Below are 16473 nucleotides of genomic sequence, written 5' to 3'. Positions count from 1 at the left end.
GTAGGCGTTTCCTAACGGAAATATGCAGATGATGCTACAACACGCCAATAGGATCACGCTAGCTCGTGCTTGGCTCTGCCCATCTCCTTGCTTGTTCTGCCCACTATGACTAAATTGTTTCATTAGACCACAGCCAGTCGTTTCAATCTCTTTTGTTTAGATATAACACATATTTGGAAACGTGCTTCGTTCGACTACCTTCGTTCGGCTATTGTTGACATATTGTGCATCATGTGCAATACGTGAAAGAGATTGAAAATACAAAACAGAATTTACCGGTGCCGTAAAAGTTGGGTAAACAACCATTTCCTGTGGATTCCCTATCTCCACCTCCTACCAACCAAAAGGTACAACCGGAAAAAAGAAATTGTAAATATAATTTTATTCAACATTCTGGCATCTTCTTCTTTAAGGTTTTATTGGTGACTACATCCAAAAAGGTGTATTTCCGCGACCTACTGGTTGGGGTAAAAACTGAGATACTTTAACAAAAAAAGAACAAGATACAAATTAAACACTCATATTATTCGCATGTGTGCGCCATCGTGCGCAAATTGATTTTGTCTCCCCACACCAAACGCGATCACGACACACAGGTTGCAATATCAAAACAAACTCTGAACCAATTATATTAATTTGGGAACATGTCGAAAAGCTTTAAACATTTATGGCAATTTAGCTGGCTAGCTTGCTGTTGCTATTTAATTTGTTCAGGGATATAAACACTGAGTTGTTATTTTACTTGAAATGCACATTGTCCTCTACTCCAACAATTAATCCACACATAAAACGGTCAACAGAATCGTTTCTAGTCATCTCTCCTCCTCCCAGGCTTCTTTTTCTTCTTTGGACTTTATATTGCGATTGGCAACTAACTTTCATAATAAGGTGCATTACCACAACCGACCTTAGTTCAGCTTTCAATCAACCAGATGGGTGTTCCTAAAAACCAATGAGAAGATTGCAAGTGGATATATGCTTCTAAAAACCAATGAGAAGATGGGAGAGACAAGACTTGCAGTGCGTTCTGCGTAACCAATAAAATCAACTTCTATTTTAGCATCTGCTGCCATAGCTCAGATTTATCAATTGGGCATACCGCAAGCATTTAATTTTAGAATCCTTTTACATTCAGCTTGTGTCATGCATGTTAATTTAGCTTTTTGCGACCCGTGGAACCAATTTTGCAGAAGGCCAAAACATGTCAAATTCTCAAAAATCGCTGCAAGAAGCCGCACCACACTGTCGACAGAGCTCTGTGCTTATTATCGGATGTATTAGGTTACGAAATCATTATATATATTTTTATATAATGTTAATATGTTAGAAAAAGACCCCACTGAACAATTTAGAACATAAAGAATCATATTTGTCTTTGTAAAATGTATGGGTAAATCTGTTTGAATTCAATTACTTTTTGACAGCACCCCTTTTGAGTTGAACGAAACCTTCCATACATATTTGCCTAAAAGGGGGAGGGACGTATAAACACTTTTGCTGATGGAAACATGTCTTTGTTTTATGCAGCTGTGTGACCCGGTGGGTGAATACACTTGGTTTGCGCTTTACTAGTCATCCGTGGGTTTTGCTCAGTTTATTTAGAACCTAACAGGGTTCACCACAATTTACAGTCGAACTAGAGAGTCCAAAACAGTGAAACAGGAGCCGGCACCAAAAATCAAGGTCGGCACATTTACCACTCATTCTGACATCTTGGGGAGATAAGAGTCGTAGGCTGAACAAATTATAGGATATGGACCTGGAAAGCCTACATTTATTCAGTAGTCCCATTGTATTACCACCGGTTGTAGATTAATGGTATATGGTAAGTCCTGGAAGGTAACCCCGAGCAAGCTGGGAGTAAGTCCTAGGGGTTAAATCCTGAGTGGTTTGGTCCCTGCGAGTACCATAAAGAGTAGGGTAAGTCCCGGAAGGTAAGCCCGAGCAGGCTGGTATCTTCTAAGGGTCCATCCTAGGGGGTAAATCCCGAGTTGGGTTGGTTCCCTACTAGACCCGAAAGGGGGGTGAAAGCCCAGCCGTGGTGGCCGTGAGGCCGTAGAGTCAGTGTGTGTATGGATAAATTGTCATGCTTAGGTAGGTTGTAGAGAATAAGTCCATGTGATGAAAGGTTGCATATAATTTCTGGAGGAGAGCCACATTCATACATTCATGGTTAGAAAAGTAAGAAGATATTCAAACGTTGTTTGAAAGTGATTTGTGTGGTTTAACACTAGCAATAAATAGAGAGATTGGTTTATGCCCTATTGGGACAGGGTAACTTTGTTTCGATACAAATCTCACCAGATTGGGTCTGCTGTATGGTCGGGGTTTCTCCCTAAGGGTTAGCTCTCCAAATCCCTGACCCGGTAACTGCAGTGAGATTGCCAGTATGATAAGGGTATATAAGCCAATTTGGAAAATATTGTCAGCAGTGTGTTGGCATGCTCTTTAACATTTGTCTTAGAAATGTTGTATTAAGAAAATTAGGAAGGTAATAATTTGCCATTCGGTAAATAGTTGTTTGGGTTTTCCGATTCAGAAATTCCTTAAACTGTTGTTTTGGTCTATCCTATCTCAAAGTTATGGTGATAGTGACTGAAGATGGTATCTTGATGCATGGAAGGAATAAATCGACGAGAACAGTGTGAGCTTCACCCCCCCAACCGGCTGAAGAAATAGTGACAAAGGTGTTCACTACGACCTTGTCTTTCACCACTTCTACTGAGACCTAAGTCCGAGCCAGCAACCAGTACGTACACAGCATCCATTCAGAGCTGTCAACTGCCTTTTTCTCTAATGCCTATTCTCTCAGGAGTGTGGCATGAGTCCACGTGGAGTGAGCATGGAAAGAGATCCCGTCCAATCTTCTTTCATGATGCTGGTGTACTGGTTGAAAAATGAACAAGTTATAATGGAATGTAAAAAACAGTGGCGGCTCAGGTGAGATACATTATCATGGGCCATCCACTTTGAACATGTGACATTGGGAGGACAAACTGAAACACTATCTGAAGCAGAACATGAATAAACACCGGAAAAATAGTACGGGGAAGGAGGGGGTGGACAACTGTGCCTGTGAATTGATTTAAGGTTGCTGTAAACTGTTTATTTGGGGTATCATGTCGATTTTGGAGGTCTACACACGCTTATTGTAATTTAGATTAAAATGCATTTGTAACGATTTTTCTCTTCTTCTGACTGAGGATTAAGAGAGGTTGGACCAATGTGCAGCATGGTAAGTGTTCATTTTAATATATAAAACTGAACACTACAAAAATACAAAATAACAACGTGAATGAACAAACGAAAATCGAAACAGTCCCGTGTGGTACAAACACAGACACAGGAAACAATCGCCCAACACTCAAAAGTGAAACCAGGCTACCTAAGTATAGTTCTCAATCAGGGACAGCTGCCACTGGAGGGCTGGTGCGTGGAGGAGGAACCAGATAGACTGGACCGTGGAGGGGCACTGGAGGTCTCGAGTACCGAGCCTGCCCAACCCTACCTGGCTGAATGCTCCCTGTAGCCAGGCCAGTGCGGCGAGGTGGAATAGCCCGCACTGGGCTGTGCTGGTGAACCGGGGACACCATGCTTGGGCTGGTGCCATGTACCCCGGCCCGAGGAGACGCACTGGAGACCAGATGCGCTGAGCCGGCTTCATGGCACCTGGCTCAATGCCCACTCTAGCCCGGCCGATACGAGGCGCTGCTATGTACCACACCGGGCTATGCCTGCGCTCCGGGGACACTGTGCGCCTCACGGCATAACTCGGTGCCTGCCCAGTCCCCCTCTCTCCACGGTAAGCACGGGGAGTTGGCTCAGGTCTCCTACCTGACTTGCCTCCCCCCAATACATTTTTGGGGCTGCCTCTCGGGCTTCCAACCGCGCTGCCGTGCTGCCTCCTCATACCACCGCCTCTCGGCTTTCGATGCCTCCAGCTCTGCCTTGGTGCAGTGATATTCCCCAGCCTGTGCCCAGGGTCCTTTGCCGTCCAAAATCTCCTCCCATGTCCAGGAGTCTGGAGTTCGCTGCTGCTGCCTGTTACCACGCTGCTTGGTCCTTTGGTGGTGGGTGATTCTGTAATGATTTTCCTCTTCTTCTGACGAGGAGTAAGAGAGGTCGGACCAATGCACAGCGTGGTAAGTGTCCATTTTAATATATAAAACTGAACACTACAAAAATACAAAATAACAATGTGAATGAACAAACTAAAATCGAAACAGTCCCTTGTGGTACAAACACAGACACAGGAAACAATCACCCACCACTCAAAAGTGAGACCAGGCTACCTAAGTATGGTTCTCAATCAGGGACAACGAATGACAGCTGCCTCTGATTGAGAACCATACCAGGCCAAACACAGAAATCCCAAATCATAGAAAAAGGAACATAGACAACCCACCCAACTCACGCCCTGACCATACTAAAACAAAGACATAACAAAAGAACTAAGGTCAGAACGTGACAGCATTGAGATACCGATCTGTTATTAACTGCCTTCATTTTGCTGGACCCCAGGAAGAGTATGGGGATCCATAATAAATACAAACACAGACATGCCACTCGCGAAAGTAAACAGGGACAAATGGGATGTAATGAGAAAAGTTCCTATCTTGTAGTACATATTGTTTACATATTTTCCCTGTTTTGTAAATATACATTCTAACTGTCGGTGTGTGCTAAATTGAGGGTCTCGAATTCGAGTGATCAACTCAAAGCGAAGCACTAAGGACTGTCATTCTAAAATTGGGTTGGGATAATTTATCAAGTGTTTTATTGTGATTCGGAAAAGAGTGAAAGAGAGGGCACAGCCCTAAACTGTGAGCAGAGCACAAAGTGAGGGGAGGGTGCACTGCTCGAATTTATTGAGTCTAGGGAGGGGTTTCCTCCCTTTAAACCTTATTTTATCATGTCCTCCGAGAGGGAGGTTATTACAGAACCCACTAGATAATAGCTTGGGCTAACCATGATGGGGTATTTTGAGAGTAGGGGTTTTGTTTTACAATGTCATCAGAATCCTAATCAGTGGCGATTTTAGAATGTAAATCTTGGCGGGGCAAACTCCTCCAAAAATGTTTAGATGCATGCCAGCAAAGACACTACACAACATTAAACAATACATTGATTACACTATAACGGTGACAAGTGGTGCCGACAAACTGCTAGGTCCTAAATAAAGCTGTCCCAACAGCAGAGCTTTCTTTCCAGCACAATGGAGTGAATCCTCACCACTGCTACACCTGGCTATCAGCAGAGCCTTGTTTGGCAGCGAAACAATTAATTCAGCCTCGTTTACTGGCTTTTTAAAAAACATAGCTGATATGGCTGACAATTGACATGTACAAACTACTGCATAAGGGAACGATGAGCGGATAAGAGGCATTCCGTAATTTCGATTAAGACTAATGAGCGAGCGACGATGGACGTAGTCGATATAACTATGTGTTCAGCACTTTTGAAATGTACAGCGACAGAATGCAGAAAATGGACTGCTCTTACAGTAAGTCAGAACCACAGGATAAATAAAGGGGGCATATAAGCAGACAATGAAACCTCTTACAATATTAGATAATGACATTTCTCAAAAACAGGTTATAGGCTACATGTGCAGCATCACCGAGTCAGAACAGTAACGTTGAGAGGTGAAAATAAACCAAATTATTAGGGTGAGGCACATGGGCTACTAACAGCTTACTACATAACATACTTAGGCATACTGCAGCTAAGAAAGTAATACTATCTCCCTTGCATATTTTATAATTTATGCAGCAGCATACAATACATTTTTGGGCTCACCTTGGCTTGTGATGTGCCCACTTAAACTTGAAGGAGGCTCAGCGTTTTTGTCATCAAATTTTGTCATCAAAGTTTGGCATTCTCTGGATTAATGGTGGGTACTCAGGAAAAAAAAACACACAGCCACTCAATTGAATAGCAGGCTACTGGTTGCATTGCACTGCTTGCAGTTAGCCACGGATTCGTTCCAAATGACTCATTTTACTTTGCAACTCTGCCTAGAAGACCAGCATCCCGGAGTCGTCTCTTCACTGTTGACGTTGAGACGGGTGTTTTGTGGGTACTATTTAATGAAGCTGCCAGTTGAGGACTTATGAGACGTCTGTTTCTCAAACTAGATACTCTAATGTACTTGTCCTCTTGCTCAGTTGTGCACCGGGGCCTCCCATTCCTCTTTCTATTCTGGTTAGGGCCAGTTTGCGCTGTTCTGTGAAGGCAGTAGTACACAGAGTTGTACGAGATCGTCAGTTTCTTGGCAATTTCCCGCATGGAATAGCCTTAATTTCTCAGAACAAGAATAGACTGACGAGTTTCAGATTAAAGTACTTTGTTTATGTCCATTTTGAGCTTGTAATCGAACACACAAATGTTGACGCTCCAGATACTCAATTAGTCTAAAGAAGGCCCGTTTTATTGCTTCTTTAATCAGAACAACAGTTTTCAGCCGTGCTAACATTATTGCAGAAGGGTTTTCTAATGATCAATAAGTCTTTCAAAATGCTTAACTTGGATTAGCTAACACAATGTGCCATTGGAACATGCTGATAAAGGGCCCATGTAGATATTCCATAAAAAATCAGCCGTTTCCAGCTACAATAGTCATTTACAACATTAATAATGTCACACTGTATTTCTGATCAATTTGATGTTATTTTAATGGACACATTAAAGGACATTTCTAAGTGACCCCAAACTTTTGAACAGAAGTGTATTTCCAACAATCCTTCCTCTGGACAATGATCACTCTCATATTCCACAACACCTAGAAAACATATTGATTTGAACAGGGAAGCTTTAACATTAGGATCAGTGGTGACCCGTCATTCAGGGCAGGGTTTTGAGCCCCACATTTTTAGCAAAAAACATGTGGGCCTCAAAACCCTGCCCTGAATGACGGGTTGCCAGTGATCCTAATGTTAAAGCGCATCAATACATGGATTGGATTGCTGGATGATACAGTACAATTTACGTACAAGGTTCATAGTCCGTGTCTTGCTTTGACACCCAAGGATGAGGATGAAGGAGACTGGCATGGAGACTAGCATACCATTGGCATAGAATAGAACGGATGGACGGTTCTTATCCCAGTCTCATTTGCATCAAGGGTGGTGTGAAATTATTAAACATGTATTTTCTCTCTTCCCTGTTCAAATCAATATGTTTTCTAGGTGTTGTGGAACATAAGTGATCATTGTTCCAGAGGAGTGCTTGTTGGGAATTGAATAATTGATTTGAGAATGTTTTAGTATGTTTATAATTATAGAAGTGGATCAGCAGTAGTGACTAATGTGTTATGATTTATGTGTACATTTATTTGAGGCAAGGTACATAGGGGGCATGTGTTTGAGACAGAATGTCTGCATAAGGGTGTTAATTGCAAAGGCTGGAGGACCGACATCAGTGTATTCTGTGGAGTCCCAAAAACCAAGAAGTTAGAGTTACGGGGAATTGGGAAATGACTGGAGCGGAGATCTATGTGGTTCATAAATTAAGGAAGAGAAGTTCCTGCGTGTAATTAAGAAACATGTGACTCAGAGTTTTGTGAGGTTGGATACTCTTCCAACGCCATTTCTCCCCCATTTCTAACAGCCAGCAAACACTTGACATATCTCCCAGAAGATTGGGACCGAGTGACGGTGACAGGAAGGTTTCAGAAGGGGGCTGCTTATATAACGCTGAGACCCAAAGTTTACACTGGTGCTGTAGGTTTCCGGGAGGGCAGGCAGTGTGCCGCCGGTGATGCGTTGGGCAGACCACACCACCCCACCCTCTGGAGAGCCCTGCGATTCCGTGTGGTGCAGTTGCTGTACCAGGCGGTTCGGCAGTTGCTGTACCAGTTTCGGAGGTAGGGAGTATCTGAAAGATTCAGTCCTAAATCTATCGGGGAACAACAAAGGCAATAGGAGATCAGGAGCAGGAGACAATCAATGCAATAGCTATTCTCACAGCAGTCTCTGTAGGGACAGTAACTGAAGGATGCTATAGTAACAGTATGGAACTGGACTATAGCGCAAATGAGGAATATTTTGAAGTATGCATCATGGGCAGTGTTAGTGGTAGGTAGCATTGTTGGGATAGCATATTTTGAGGGCATTGATGTTGAAATGTAAACAGTGCTGAGTTACCACAAGAGTAGGAAAAGTTGATTAGGGCAATCGCACGTGTATATCGGGAGGCCATGGAGGAGGAACGAGATGGAGAGCGAAGTGAAAATAACATGACTTGAGAACATCTCGTGTAACCTATGGCCAGAAGGGGCAGACTGGGTGAAAGCATGTGGAGTTTTTTTAGGGCCTTCATTTTTGTGGAACGCAGCAGAAAATTATGCCGAAGGTATAGAGTCAGGCAAAGAGAGAGTGGGAATTGTCATGTCATCAAACTTTCTTTTTTCCAAATACGCTGCTCAAAAAAATTAAGGGAACACTTAAACAACACAATGTATCTCCAAGTTAATCACACTTCTGTGAAATTAAACTGTCCACATAGGAAGCAACACTGATTGAGAATAAATTTCACATGCTGTTGTGCAAATGGAATAGACAACAGGTGGAAATTATTGGCAATTAGCAAGACACCCCCAATAAAGGAGTGGTTCTGCAGGTGGTGATCACAGACCACTTCTCAGTTCCTATCCATCCTGGCTGATGTTTTGGTCACTTTTGAATGCTGGCGGTGCTTTGACTCTAGTTGTAGCATGAGACGGAGTCTACAACCCACACAAGTGGCTCAGGTAGTGCAGCTCATCCAGGATGGGACATCAATGCGAGCTGTGGCAAGAAGGTTTGCTGTGTCTGTCAGCGTAGTGTCCAGAGCATGGAGGCGCTACCAGGAGACAGGCCAGTACATCAGGAGACGTGGAGGAGGCCGTAAGAGGGCAACAACCCAGCAGCAGGACCGCTACCTCCGCCTTTATGCAAGGAGGAGCAGGAAGAGCACTGCCAGAGCCCTGCAAAATGACCTCCAGCAGGCCACAAATGTGCGTTACTGGGAAGACATCCTCCTCCCTCATGTGGTACCCTTCCTGCAAGCTCATCCTGACATGACCCTCCGGCATGACAATACCACCAGCCATACTGCTTGTTCTGTGCATGATTTCCTGCAAGACAGGAATGTCAGTGTTCTGCCATGGCCAGCGAAGAGCCCAAATCTCAATCCCATTGAGCACCTCTGGGACCTGTTGGATCAAGTATAAACACCATGGGACCACGCAGCCATCATACCGCTCAGGAAGGAGATGTGTTCTGTTTCCTAGAGATGAACATACTTTGGTGCCAAAAGTGCAAAACAATCCCAGAATAACAGCAAAGGACCTCGTGACAATGCTGGAGGAAACAGGTACAAAGTATCTATTTCCACCGTCAAACGAGTCCTATACTGACATATCCTGAAGCCACTCTGCAAGGAAGAAGTCACTGCTCCAAAACCGCCATATAAAAGCCAGACTACGGTTTGCAACTGCACATTGGGACAAAGATTGTACTTTTTGGAGAAATGTCCTCTGGTCTGATGAAACACAAATAGAATGACCATCGTTATGTTTGGAGGAAAAAGGGGGAGGCTTGCAAGCCGAAGAACACCATCCCAACCATGAAACACGGGGGTGGCAGCATCATGTTGTGTTGGTGCTTTGCTTGCAGGAGGGACTAGTGCACTTTACAAAACAGATGGCATCATGAGGTAGGAAAATTATGTGGATATATTGAAGCAACATCTCAAGACATCAGTCAGGAAGTTAAAGCTTGGTTGCAAATGGGTCTTCCAAATGGACAATGACCCCAAGCATACTTCCAAAGTTGTCAAAATGGCTTAAGGACAACAAAGTCGAGGTATTGGAGTGGCCATCACAACGCCCTGACCTCATTCCCATAGAAACTGAAAAAGCCTGTGCGAGCAAGGAGGCCTACAAACCTAACTCAGTTACACCACCTCTGTCAGGAGGAATGGGCCAAAATTCACCCAACTTATTGTGGGAAGCTTGAGGAAGGCTACCTGAAAAGTTTGACCCAAGTGAAACAATTTAAAGACAATGCTGCAAAATACTAATTGAGTGTATGTAAACATCTGACCCACAGGATGAACGAAATTAATATAATTCTCTCTACTATTATTCTAACATTTCACATTTTTAATTAAAGGTGGTGATCCTAACTGACCTAAGACAGGGAATTTTTACTTGATTTAAATGTCAGGAATGGTGAAAAACTTAGTTTAAATGTATTTGGCTAAGGTGTATGTAAACTTCCGACTTCAACTGTATGTAAAATAGTCTAGGAAACTTGACTATCACCATTATAGATACCTCTAAAGTATCTATTCCATCTATTCCAGTGACCTCGACCATGAACCACCGGGTGTTACTTTGAAAGATCCATTCTGGAGAACATTATTATTATTTTAATTTTACCCCTTTTTCTCCCCAATTTCATAGTAGCTACTATCTTGTCTCATCGCTACAACTCCCATACGGGCTCGGGAGAGATGAAGGTTGAAAGTCAAGCGTCCTCCGATACACAACCCACCCAAGCCGCACTGCTTCTTAACACAGCGCCATCCAACACGGAAGCCAGCCGCACCAATGTGTCAGAGGATACACCATGCACCTGGCAACCTTGGTTAGCGCGCATTGCGCCCGGCCCGCCACAGGAGTCGCTGGTGCGTGATGAGACAAGGATTTCCCTACCGGCCAAAACCTCCCTAAACCGGATGACGCTAGGCCAATTGTGCATTGCACCAGGTTACGACAGAGCCTGGGAGGCCCTGGAGAACATTTTCTTATCAAACGACCATTGGTAGTCTGACGTATCCATTATAACAGACACTCCAAGAACAAAGGGAATAAGCTACAACTACAAAATACTTTGATCTCTGGTGGACAAACCAGAGACTTTCTGCCGACTGACTCTCCAGAAGACGGACCGGCGATTTCAACAGAGACAACAAAGGCATACAATCGTAAATATGTCAATTGTAATTAGTTTTGAATGAGTGGCTGTTCATGTGCAAAGTAAAAGCATTTCTATGTTCATAGTTATCAGCTGTGTGTACTATAGTACTATAGTGAAGTCCTTCGTCTTTTCTCCCACTCTTTCTTACATGCCCCTCCCATTTCATTTTGTGTAACAAGCCATCATATCGGTTTAGTCCACTAGGGACTTTTCATTGGAATATGTAGTAATCAATGTGTATGTCACACCCTGATCTATTTCACCTGTCTCTGTGATTGTCTCCACCCCCTCCAGGTGTCACCCATCTTCCCCATTATCCCCTGTGTATTTATACCTGTGTTCTCTGTTTGTCTGTTGCCAGTTTGTCTTGTTTGCCAAGCCAACCAGCGTTTTGTGTCAGCTCCTGCTTTTCCCCAGTCTCTCTTTTCTCGTCCTCCTGGTTCTTGACCCTTGCCTGTCCTGACCCTGTACCCACCAGCCTGACCACTCTGCCTGAGCCCGCCTGCCGTCCTTTGCCCCACCTCTGGATTATCGACCTCTGCCTAACCTGTAAACATTGTCACTTCGACACAGTCTGCATCGCGGTCTTACCTTGATAGCTGATAGTGTAACCTATTCTGTTTGTGTTTATGTAATTCTGTGAGATTATTTAGTTAGTTAGTAAATAAATAATTAAGCCAATAAGTATATCGCTGATTCATCATTTATGCTAGGGTTCGTGCAGATATCCAAGGGTGCAATATTTGCGACATTCGGAATATGACTGAGGTAATAATACATTAATAATTGACTGTAATAGATAACGTATGAAAATATCTGAAGAGAGTTAAATTCGGGAAATAGTAACTCTTTAAACAACATTTTCCTGTGGTGAACCCAACTTCCTAGTTAATTGTTTACATGATTAGTTTAATCATGTAATAATTACACATAGAGAATTGATTCAATAATATAACAGTCTTCATATTAATGATAGTCCAAGACATGACAGCCACTTTGCAAATGATGATATGCATACAATGCTTTAATGCAAAGGTGATTTTTTTTCTCTCTCATGGTTTCTGCTACTGAAGAACTCCCCAGGTCACCCCACCTTTTGTTTCGGCACATCCCGATTTACAAATTAAGCATTGGCGTTGGGCAGACCGCACCACCCTCTGGAGAGCCCTATAAGGTTGCAGGCGGTGCAGTTGCCATACCAGGTGGTGGTACAGCCCGACAGGATGCTCTCAATGGTGCATCTGTAAAAGTCTGTGTCAGGACCCGGTTACGAACCCGGGTCTCCGGAGTGAGAAACAGTCACTAAACCAACTGAGCCACGAATAGTCAGCAGAACCCAGAAGATGAGGCAGACACAGCAGTACTTGAGACGGTGTATTTAATGAAGTAAAAAGAGAAGTTCTTCAGGAAAACATGTAACTCCACAACCTCAAAAGGAATTCCACAAGAACAAAGGCAATCCTCCAAGACAAAAAGGCAAATCCACAAGGTGGAAGGCACAGCACAAAAAGTCTCAAAAGATACTCAAAAATAAACAAACAAGAACAAAAAAACAGAACTCCACAAGAGAGTCCACCGGGATCAACAAGAGCTCACAGAGTACTAGGGCTGGGTGCTAACATACAAACACAGAGCAAAGAACTGAGTAAAACAAAGGGTTTAAATACAATCAGGGGAAACGAGGCACAGGTGCAAATAATAATGGGGATCAAGGAAAAACAAAAGGTCAAAAGGCACAATGGGGGCATCTAGTGACCAAAAACCGGAACAACCCTGGCCAAATCCTGACAGAATCCCCCCCAGGAACGGCTCCTGACGTTCCTACCAGCTCTCTCAGGGTGGAGGGCCCTGAACTGACGAAAGAGGTCAGGGTCCAGTATGTCTTTGGGTACTGTAATTATTCAGCTCCTCTGCTATGAGACAAAACATTTAGCGCAGGTATATCCTGTTTCCATTGATCACCCTTGATCTTTCTACAACTTCATTGAAGTCCACCTGTGGTAAATTAAACTGATTGGACATGGTTTAGAAAGGCACACACATGTCTATATAAGGTCCCACAGTTGTCAGAGCAAAAACCAAGCAATGAGGTCGAAGGAATTGTCTGTAGAGCTCTGAGACAGGGTCGGATCTGGGGAAATGTACCAAAACATTGCTGCAGCATTGAAGGTCTCCCCTCCATAATTCTTAAATGGAAGATGTTTGGAGCAACCAAGACCGTCCTAGAGCTGGGCGCCTGGCCAAACTGAACAATTGGAGGAGAAGAGCATTGGTCAGAGAGCCCTGACAGAGCTCCAGAGTTTCTCTGTAGAGATGGGAGAACCTTCCAGACCTTCCAACCATCTCTGCAGCTCTCCATCAATCAGGCCTTGATGGTAGAGTGGCCAGACGGAAGCCACTCCTCAGTAAAAGGCACATGACAGCCCGCTTGGAGTTTGCCAAAAGGCACCTAAAGGACTCCCCATGAGAAAAAGATTCTCTGGTCTGATGAAACCCAGATTGAACTCTTTTGCCTGAATGCCAAGCGCCAGGTCTGGAAAAAAACAGGCACCGCTCATCATCTGGCCAATACCATACCGACGGTAAAGCATGTTGGTGGCAGCATCATGCTGTGGGGATGTTTTTCAGCGTCCTCCGATACACAACCCACCCAAGCCGCACTGCTTCTTAACACAGCGCCATCCAACACGGAAGCCAGCCGCACCAATGTGTCAGAGGATACACCATGCACCTGGCAACCTTGGTTAGCGCGCATTGACTAGTCAGGATCGAGGGATAGATTCTTGATGAAAACCTGTTCCAGAGTGCTCAGGACCTCAGACTGGGGCAAAGGTTCACCCTCCACCAGGTCAACAACATCAAGTACATAGCCAAGACAATGCATGAATGGTTTCGGGACAAGTCTCAATGTCCTAGTGTTGCCCAGCCAGAGCCTGGACTTGAATCCGATTGAACATCTGGAGAGACCTGAAAATAGCTGTGTGGCGACGCTCCCCAACCTGACAGAGCTTGAGAGGATATGCAGAGAAAAATGGGAGAAACTCCCCAAATACAGGTGTGCCAAGCTTGTAGCATCATATTGTAGCTTCAACAAAGTACTGAGTAAAGGGTCTGAATACTTACAGTTTTTTTTATTGCTAAACTACAGTGGGCACAACTGGAGTCACATGTGCAAAACTCTAACTACAGTCTGCACTACCAACAGTCACCTGAGCTAAACAGTTCACATCACCTGCAAAACTCATTCCAAGCAACACAACTCTTAACACATGGCTCAAAACACGCTCAGTGCAGCCAAACACTATGCACAACCCTCACTGAGATAGCACACACTGAGAGTAAAAACACTAGCATCAAACACCAATACAGAAAATACAAACTTTTCATATTTACAGTTTGAACAATTTCAGTGACTTCATACAAAGTAATATTTTCTTCAAAGAAAATAGTGACATTCTTTCACATGATTTATTAAATTTTTTAGAACATAACAATTCTTTAAGGTAAATGAAAATGAGCAGTTTGCTTCAATAGTCTGTAGTAATTTACGGAATTACAGTAATGAGAAAAAAAAGGTAGAAACTAAAAGTACATACTGTAATTCGAACAAATAATTGAGGGGCTAATCCTGCCTCTCTCTAGCATCAGGCCACAGGTTTTCTTCAACATCACATCTAATGTTTTCTCTTGCCATTCATCTGGGGAAGAACCTTCTGGAGTGCCTTATCCATCCCTGGCAGTCCTCTGGACTCGTGTCCTCACATCCGGCACGCATGGCTTCCAAAAGAGACATTTGGTCATGTGGGTGGCTTCCAAAAGAGACATTTGGTCATGTGGGTGGTGACCAAACACTTTCCACCTCCAGGCAGAGAAAAACTCCTCTATTGGTTTGAGGAAGGGTGAATATGCAGGCAGGTACAAAACCATAAATCTGTGATGTGCTGCAAACCAATCTGTGACAGCTGCAGAGTGGTGAAAAGCAACATTATAGCAAACTATGACAAAAACTTGGGGGTTTCTTACTGGCTCCCCTTGTTCTGCTGGCACTAGCTGAGCATAGAGCTGTTCTAGGAAAGCTATAAGCCTTTCTGTGTTGTATGGGCCAATGAGTGGTGTGTTGAGAAGCAAACCATCATTGGCCATTGCAGCACACATGGTGATATTTCCCCCCCTTTGGCCTGGAACCTCCACAGTGGCCCTTTGACCTATAACATTCCTCCCTCTGCGCCGTGTTTTGGCAAGGTTAAAATCCAGCTTCATCGATAAATACAAATGAATGTGGTCTTTCCAGTGCTTCCACCTCCATTACTCTCTAAAAAACAGTAAGTGCACAGTTTTACTGTAGAAATGCTAGTGTTTTTTTTTACTGTAAATATTTTGTATAGCTGTGTACGTAACCTCAGACATCTTATCTGGACATATTGGTATCTTTGCTCTTTTACCCGTTCACTGTTTCTCTCGAACGGTACAGTTTATAACTGTTTCATTGTAACTCGGTGTTTCTTTAGGACTCAAGCAATAGTTGTTGTGCTGACAGAATTAACATTTTCAAATATATCATTATCAGCCAGCACTCTATCTTGAATCTCCCGCAGTTTTATTGCATTGTTGACAACAACCGTGTCAACAATAGCATTTTCCTGCGCATCTGAAAATATTTTTCCTCTTCCCCCTATTGGGGGCAGCCTTTGGGTCAGGTTGTAAAAATATATTTTACAGTCAAACTTACTGTAATATATATCTGTGTAAATATTCTATAATTGCAATACAAAATAGATTCCTGTAATGTTTTCATTTTACTGTAAGGATGTAATTCTCACCTGTTTGCATGATGGAAAATTCGCATTACAGATGCCACTGTGGATCTTTGCAGATTGGGTTGCACCCTCAACCCTGCCTCTCTCAATGAGAGACCATGGTTCACAACATGGTCTATAAGTGTAGCCCTTATTTCATCTGAAATAACAGCTCTTTGTCTTCTTTGTCTTCCTCCACGCATCCGCCCTCTCCCTGCCACCCTTCTCCCTCCACGAACCCATCTTCCTTGTTCCATTTCCAAAATGAGTCTTTCTGAGCTCTATCTATATATACTGTAATATGTGTGTGTGTTCACTAACAAGTCTAAAACAAGACACCTGCTTAGCCTTTCAGCTGAAATTGCAATCAGCAGTGTTTGAAAGGCACAAGGCTGAAATCTATTCCGTTTTGAATGTGTGGTTCACAGTTTTGACAGCAGTGTGTTAGCATTTGAACAAAGTGCTGTAAATACACAGTGTTGTGCAGGTTGTGGTTAAAGTTATGGGATAAGTGTGTAGAGTTTTGAAAACTGTGTTCAAGCAATGAAAAACGAACTAGAGTTTGGTCCACATGAACTGCTGCTGTGCAGACTGTAGTTAGAGTTTTGCACATGTGACTCCAGTTGTGTCCACTGTCGTTTAGCAATTGAAAAAAACTAAGTAAATGTGATTTGTTTTTTATTTTTAATAAATGTTCTAACATTCTAAAAATA

Source organism: Oncorhynchus keta, chromosome 19 (genome assembly GCF_023373465.1).
Source record: "Oncorhynchus keta strain PuntledgeMale-10-30-2019 chromosome 19, Oket_V2, whole genome shotgun sequence".
Lineage (NCBI taxonomy): Eukaryota > Metazoa > Chordata > Actinopteri > Salmoniformes > Salmonidae > Oncorhynchus > Oncorhynchus keta.
The sequence above is the reverse complement of the archived record's forward strand: the minus strand, read 5'-3'. Positions refer to the sequence as shown.